Source organism: Anopheles aquasalis, chromosome 3 (assembly GCF_943734665.1).
Source record: "Anopheles aquasalis chromosome 3, idAnoAquaMG_Q_19, whole genome shotgun sequence".
Classification (NCBI taxonomy): Eukaryota; Metazoa; Arthropoda; class Insecta; order Diptera; family Culicidae; genus Anopheles; species Anopheles aquasalis.
Genome location: NC_064878.1, coordinates 20,521,596 through 20,529,028, shown reverse-complemented (window position 1 = coordinate 20,529,028; position 7,433 = coordinate 20,521,596).

Genomic DNA, 7,433 nt, shown 5'->3' with positions numbered 1-7,433 from the left:
GACTATTCCTCTGTTCTTTTCCTTCTGCTCAAGACAAACAAACGGCGCTGCTGCTCCTGTGGTGCTTAATAGCAAGCTGGGGAGCTGGGGGAAATGCGTCCACGGAATCGCTTTAAAGCCCAAGAATTGATCGCCAACGAACTGGCCGGCGTCGTTTGTTGTTGTCCTTTTTCGAGTGCGTTTCTGTTTGCGTACCAACGACGACGACGCTCAAGGATAAGGCACGAAAATGATCTTTCAAGTGTGTTTGTGCGCGACAGTTTGTTTTGGCCGCCGGGGGCTCTAGAAGCCATGCCATTTCTGTATTTGCCTTCTCGGCCTTCACTGTCGCCCTCCTCGTCTCGAATCTTCTTGAAGGAAATGAAAAATAGGTCGCCAGCATCGTTTTGTCGTTGCTTGAACGTCTCGTTGCTCTTCGTTCTTTTGCTCGCTCTCTCTCTCTCTCCCTTTCCTTCTGTCTGTCTGTCCGCCAGCCAAAGCCCTGATTGACTTTCCACGAAACACTTTGTCACTTTGACTTTCTAATTCCGATACGATTCCCCGGTTCGAACCTCCGCACCTGTGACTCCATTAATCACAAAAAATACCCCCCAAAAACGGCTACCACCAGGCGACGGTCGGCGCAATGTGGCACGCTCACGTAACGGGCTGAGAAGAAGCTGAGGACAAGTCGTCCGAAAATTAATGGATGTTCCACCCAGACCCGCTGTCCTCGCGTTGATGGAAATACACTTCAGAGAGCGAAGCAACAGCTTTAGGAGCATAGCAAGGGCTTAGCTCTTCTCGTCTGCTAATCGTGGCCTATCTGCCGTGGCCAGACGCATTCGAACTGAGCGTTCTCGACGGTTTGCCGGTTAGATGACGCCAGTCAGCCAGTGTTTGAGGTGTAAGCCACTTACAGAGGTCGGCGGCGGTGCAACTGAGAGCCCAGATCACAGAGCCCTGAGTGGCCATAATCGTAGATAACACTTTCGCCGTTTTACGCTCATAATCGTCGCAATAAAAATGCGCATTGATTCTCCAGCTGCCAGCTGCCTTTTCTACCAAGCCAGGTGCACCCACACACGAACGCTTTGTGCCAAGTTCCAACTTGGACCTTGTTGTTTGTGTGGCCTAGCCGGTGTCATCGTAAATCGTGTGGCGCACACAGGCAGTGTGGCAGACCATTACAGGCGTCTGGCGTGGAACGAGGATTAAGGTTAAGCGCCCGTAATGGAGTACACACCTTCCACGCGGTCCAGTATTTCACCTGTGAAAGCGAGAGAGAGAGAAAGAGGTCTGAAGTTCCAGGAGATGCTACGGTGACGGCTCTACTTTCCTGCCTTTATTTTAATTGCTGGAGGACAGAGGACCCAGTGCAGACTACACTCCATACATGGGGATCAGGATGCCAGTATTCCGATGGGTACGTGCTCATGTGTATGGGTGTGTGACTTGTGATAAAATATGCGAAAGCAATGAACATTACACCTTTTCCCGTGAGCCGGCCAGAGAAGTAGTCACTTGGAATAAACTCATCGTGATCAAGAACCCTAAGCTGGAGAGCGGGCAGACAGTGCACCATTCACCTCGACTGGAGCTCTATTATGTCCATAAACCTGAACATGTGAAAGTGAAGAGCTAACCAACGAACTCCAACTTCCACCGAGCGAACCGAGCTCACACGTGAAACTGAAGTGGAATTCACCTTTTTTTTTCCTCTTGTCCTTTTCGTTTTCCTACTCCTCTTGCTTCTCCGCTTATCTTGCTGGGACATTTTCCACATTCTTGGCCAAAGCAGCATCTTGTGCTAGACACAAAGGCACAGAGAGAGAGACCGTTGTGCTGGAGTCCAAAGTTGAAGTACGGCTGAAGTCTTAACCGTGGTGTGGAAGAGGACACACCATCTTTCATCATCATCTCGGAACGTCTACACCTTTGGCGTCTTGGAGAGCATTCGAGTCCCTGGCCCCAGGAATACAGAGGATAGAAGAAGATCCTTGGGGTTTCAGATCTTCGACGAAACCGAAAAAGGATGGCAAAGCGGACCGAACCGTATCATCGCGCCGTTTCACCCATTTCGCCTCAACTATCTGCTTCCGTTATCGGGCCATTTCCTTCGTCGCTACCTTCGCCGAACGAAGCTTCCACAGGGCACACAGGGCACACATACACACTTCACCTATAAAACTTAATGATACGTTTCCTTCGGAAACCCCACCATCACACCATCCGTCAGCGCCATCCTCAGGAGAAGCACAGCCACAGCTTCTTCAACGAGGCTGCAGGGAATCCTTTTCGTTTCGTCGTTGTTCAAAACGATCCCTTTTCTTTTTCGCTTTCTTAGAAGCCACACAGCAATTGCCAACCGGTCACAAAACAAATGTGCGCCCTTTGGAAAGGTTCGGAAGCGACGAGATTGGTATCCTTCATCCTGCAGCACTTGGCGAGTGGAGCTCATAAGAAATAATCGTCCCGGGCGTTCGGAGAAGATAAAGCGAGTCCGGGGGTGCCACCCGATGGTCACTAAGATAAATAGTGGAATGATAACGGAGAAAGAGACGATGGTCCTCTTTTATCCTCACGCTCTGCGAGTAATGATGACGAGAGGCAGCACCTGTGATCATTCCGGTGGGGGGGGCATGTTCCCCAAAGATACTAAAAAGGGCTTATCAGCGAAGGAGCCCAACAGGAACTTGACGATATCGTCTTTGGAGCTCCATTTATTTGCTCCATTTGCAGTGTCCCTTTGAGCGACATCCAACAAGCGAACAATATTGCCAGAGGGAATACTTCCAGGAATCTTTTCCATTGTGGAGGAGTGCACCAGAAAATGTAGTCTCCAATGCTGAATTGAATCATTCTGACTCGAGATAAATTGTTGGTCAGATAACAATGCCTAAACAATAAAATGTTAATTACCTCCAGGTTAATGAACTTTCCAGTGAACAAAAGATATTCGAGAGGATAGATAGAGCAGCCTGGTTCTGGGTCATAAAACTGCAGTAGGTCACCGATAAACTGATTCAACAACGACCTAAACTCTACCTTTTTTTGTGGTTAACATAAAAGAGAATCCCGCCGAGAACATTATGGTTCCAGTTCTTTTCCAGGAATAATTATGATTGAAGCGACACGGAAGACGAAAGATAGAGATGGCAGCACGCACACACATCCTCATAGTTCTAGTTTCCGTGGGAGGACACACCACGACGACCCCTGGCAGCGTTGTACGCTACCCACCACCACCACCACCGGGGCATAAGGTCGAGAAATGTAAATAGAGACATGAAAGGGAGCAGAGAGCATGTGTGTGATCGTCGTACGGCAAAATCACAACTAACCGATGATGGCCAACAACAATGGAAGGAAACTGAAGAAAAAAAATTAAGCAATAAAGGGTTAATGGCCTCGCCCCTCGCTCTGTGTGCGTCGATGCATTTCGTGTGTTTTTGTCGTGTGAGAGGTGAAAGAGGACAGAGACAACACCGATGCAGCATGATGCTCTTCCTGCCCTTTGCATCATATCAATTTGAAATCCAAAAAAGCACAAGAAGAACCACGGGTACACAACGAACAAGAAGAGCGTCGTGGTCAGCCGTACTGCCTTGCGTGAATGTATTTATGTTTTGGAACATAAATAAACATAATTTACTCGTAAGCATTCATGTCAAAACGCCCCCCAAAAAGGAACACGTTGAAGATAATGGGGGTGCGAGAAGCTGAAGCGATCCGGGGCTGCTTCCCGCAGTTTCATGCGGTTCTTGCGTCGACCACAATTGAACAAGAGCAAGTATGGTTGGTGTGTTGTTCATGTGCCTCCTCTTCTTGAATCGCCCCCAGGCCGTTTTCTAATGATCGACGTACATTTATTTGATTAGTAAATTTGAGGTACGATGACGACAGTATGACGATGACGATGACGATGGCAAATGGTGCGTGGTGTGGAATAGATTCAATCATATGCTGCGCTTCACTGGAGCAATGTCAGCCCTCGTGAGTTCTGGAGAGCGGTTTGGGATGTTTTAAGAAATCGGAATGGAACCGAAAGCAGAGCCCAGAATCCGTCGCGAGTCCCATTGAATGAACGTGAAATATTTTTATAACCGATTGAATGTTCGGGAACTATTGATTTAAGCCCCGAACGATGCGGGGTGGTGAACCATAAAAAAGGGGTTCCAGCAGTGCCGCGAAAGGAGAGGAGGAGGACAACCGCGACTTATGTTTCCGTTCGTTTACAAACAAATGCTCAATGCTCACCGAGGAGAGGAGCACGCAGCCTGCGATGTTTATTGAGACGATGTGGGGCCATGTAATTCCTCTAAATTAAGATGATGATCATCACCATCATCATTGGATCGAGAAGGGGATCGCGGAGGATGATATGGGTACGGTGCTCTTCTCTTTAATCTGCTTAAAGGATAAGCATTAATATGATTTAAAATGTACGATACCATTGGTTTGCCTGTTGTTGGCCGTGCATTCTCGATTGAAGACCAATCATTCTAGAGAGATCTCTTACTAACTGGTTTAGTTTTGAGCTGTTATTTCGAGCTGTTCGTCTGAAAACGAAAGCGTCACACAATGTCTTTATCATTAGCTTCAAAAGGAGCGTCAAAATGATTAAGAAGGGTCTTATCTATTGATTTATTTTTTGCCATCAAATTTTATATGTTTTATTTTTACTGTACCTTTCAAGACTATGCTTTTTTAGTTTGACCAAAGATAAACTGACATCATATAATTTATTACAAAATGACTAAAAAGATCTCGCAAAAGCTATGCATTCAAAGTCGGCATTCTTGGTAACATAATAATTACTGGGAAAAACAATTTGATTTTTTAAAATTCAAATTGATTGGGTTCGTTCCAAAACAACTTCCTTCAAGAACGAGTATCTACCTCCAATAAAGCTGATAACTAAACATCGTCAATAAAATTGAACAATAATTTTAAACATGTAGTAGCCACTCAACTAAGAAAAACCATGCCGCTACACTGCAACTGCACATTGCTGTCATCAACCATACGAGCTCATAACTCATGGGCTGGCATGCAAACGATCGGTTCAACCAGCAGGAAGCCAAAGCAACATTTCGCCATTTCGTTTCAATCGCACAAAGCCCGCAAAAAGCCAGCAGCCCGTGCAAAGATTGCGATAATGCAATTAAAAGAAAATTAACATCCGTTGGCCTAACCAAACGAGCTCACGAGTTCACCGACGTCGCCGCCACTCGGCTCGAGAAGAACTAATAAAATGGACAATTTTATGGAGCTGCCGATCCTCGCAAAACCCCTTACGTGTCACTCCTTGCACACGCTGGCTGCTACTCGAAGTGAAAATTCTGGTTTCGCTACCTTCCTGGCGGCTGGCAGACAGGAAATTGCCGTTGCCATTACGTGTCGATTCGATCAGGCCGCGATGCAAGGCTCGGTAGCAGAGAAAGAGAGACCGCGTCTCCTGGTAAACTCCTGGTGATCTGGCTGTTCGCAAAGTTGGGATTTTGTTTCGTTTGGGTGGTCCTCAAGTAATTAGCCGTTACAACCACCCCACCTTGGAGACGATGATGTTGATTCAGATAGTCCAACAGCAGCAGCTGCTGCTGCAGCACCGGTTGCGTTTGTTTGGAATGCCGGGCGCTGCATCCCTAAATGCTCCACAAACGAATCCACTCTCAAAGTCGCATTTTATGGAAACATCAACAACAACAACCTAACAGTGAACCTCTTGCATTAGACCTTCACGCCTTCACGACTGATGAATAATCCCAATCTAAGATTAAAGCAGCGCGAGTGCACGCCTAATGGATGCGCCTCGCAAGATGTGCATTACAGTCACGCACCCAGGAGAGGTCCATTATTATCGGCGGGGGCACATTACCAGAACACATTACTCGAAAAAGGGAAGGTCATGTTGCTGCTGATGCTACGGATGCTGCCAGTGCACTCGTCTCGCTACGAGGAAAAACTGTGACAGAACCAAACAGACAGACACAGCCGCTCTGTGTATGTGTGCAGCACACACCTCCAGCACTGGAAGACCTCGCAACAGCTGGTTGTTGATGTGTTGAGGTGCCCATTCGAACATTGAAAATTGAAACTAACCCCTCAGCACCGCTCTTCGAGACATCCGCTCCGAGCGACAACAACGACAGCCTGTGTGCCTGTGTGCCTGTGTGTTGATGTCCTCTGTCCTCTGGCGTCACTCGGTAGGGGTGCGCTCGCGCATCCGATTCTACGTACCTCCCACAACCCACGCCCTTCATCGTAACCCGCAACCCGGGGGTTGCTTCTTTTCATAATTTTCATTCACCGCTGCTTATGCTGACAACAAAGCATTCTGACAGCCGCGCCGCCGATGATGCTGCTTCAGCCTGGCTGCTGCCCGGCTGCTGCTACTGATGCTGACAATAATAATTGAAGTCCCTTTTCTCGTTGGCGCACAGCAGCTGGTGCCAGGGACGATACGCCTGGAGGGGGGGAATGTGCAAAATTCCGCGTCTGACGGAGAGCATTATTAATGATGATGGTTGACATTTATGCGCTCGCACCGGCACCAGGCGCTGGCGGCGATGGTGATGCTGCTGCTGCTTCTGAACAGGGTACGCCAGCCAGGAGGCCAGAAGCCAGCAGCAGGCAGCAGCAGTAGCAGCAGCAAGTGCCGAGTTCCTCCCTAGCTGCTGGTCGAGAAAGGAGAATGACTTTCGAAGAAGTCATTTAGCAGCAATTATGAGATTTCACTCGCCCTCTCGTGCTCACTCATCGCTGGGTGGGGGGTGTTCTGAATGTTGGATGTCATCACCATGTGTTGGCCCAGAATTCAGTTCCCGGGGACCACGTGCTGCGTATGCGCGTATGGTGGCTGCGCTGACAATCGGCCACTATTATTTGTGAGTGTGCACGAGGAGAAGGGCGATGGCACATGGGAGGTTAGATTTAGTGACACCGTATGGTTTCGCTCGAATTCGGATTCGCCAAACATAATGCACGCTGCGCGCTAATGGCGGCGGGAAGAAAGGAAGGAAGAAAGGAAGAGAAGGATGGTGCACTGGGCTGGGAAAAGATAGATGAGCCGTGAAGAGAGACAGAAAGTGGCGTAAATTGTTGGGGAGGAAGCGAGGTGTGGCGTAGCTATACTGTATCCGGACCGTCCCTGTGTTGCTGGAAGGAGTTATGAGTTATGTTCAATTTAGTATCCGTGACAGTATGTTGATGCACCTCGTGAAACTGCGACATAAATGAAGCGATAGAACACAATGGATATGCAGACAAGGAACGCAAACAGAAATGGACTTCAGTACGAATTCAAGGACCCTTTAGTTGTGTTCTGATTCCCTAAAAGGTAGCTAGAAGCTCAGCCATGTTTAAAGGTTTTTTCCATTAGAATCTGGCTTGGAAAATATCAAAATAAGGCATTTTTATATTTTTTTTATTGCTGTTAAGACAAGATAGTG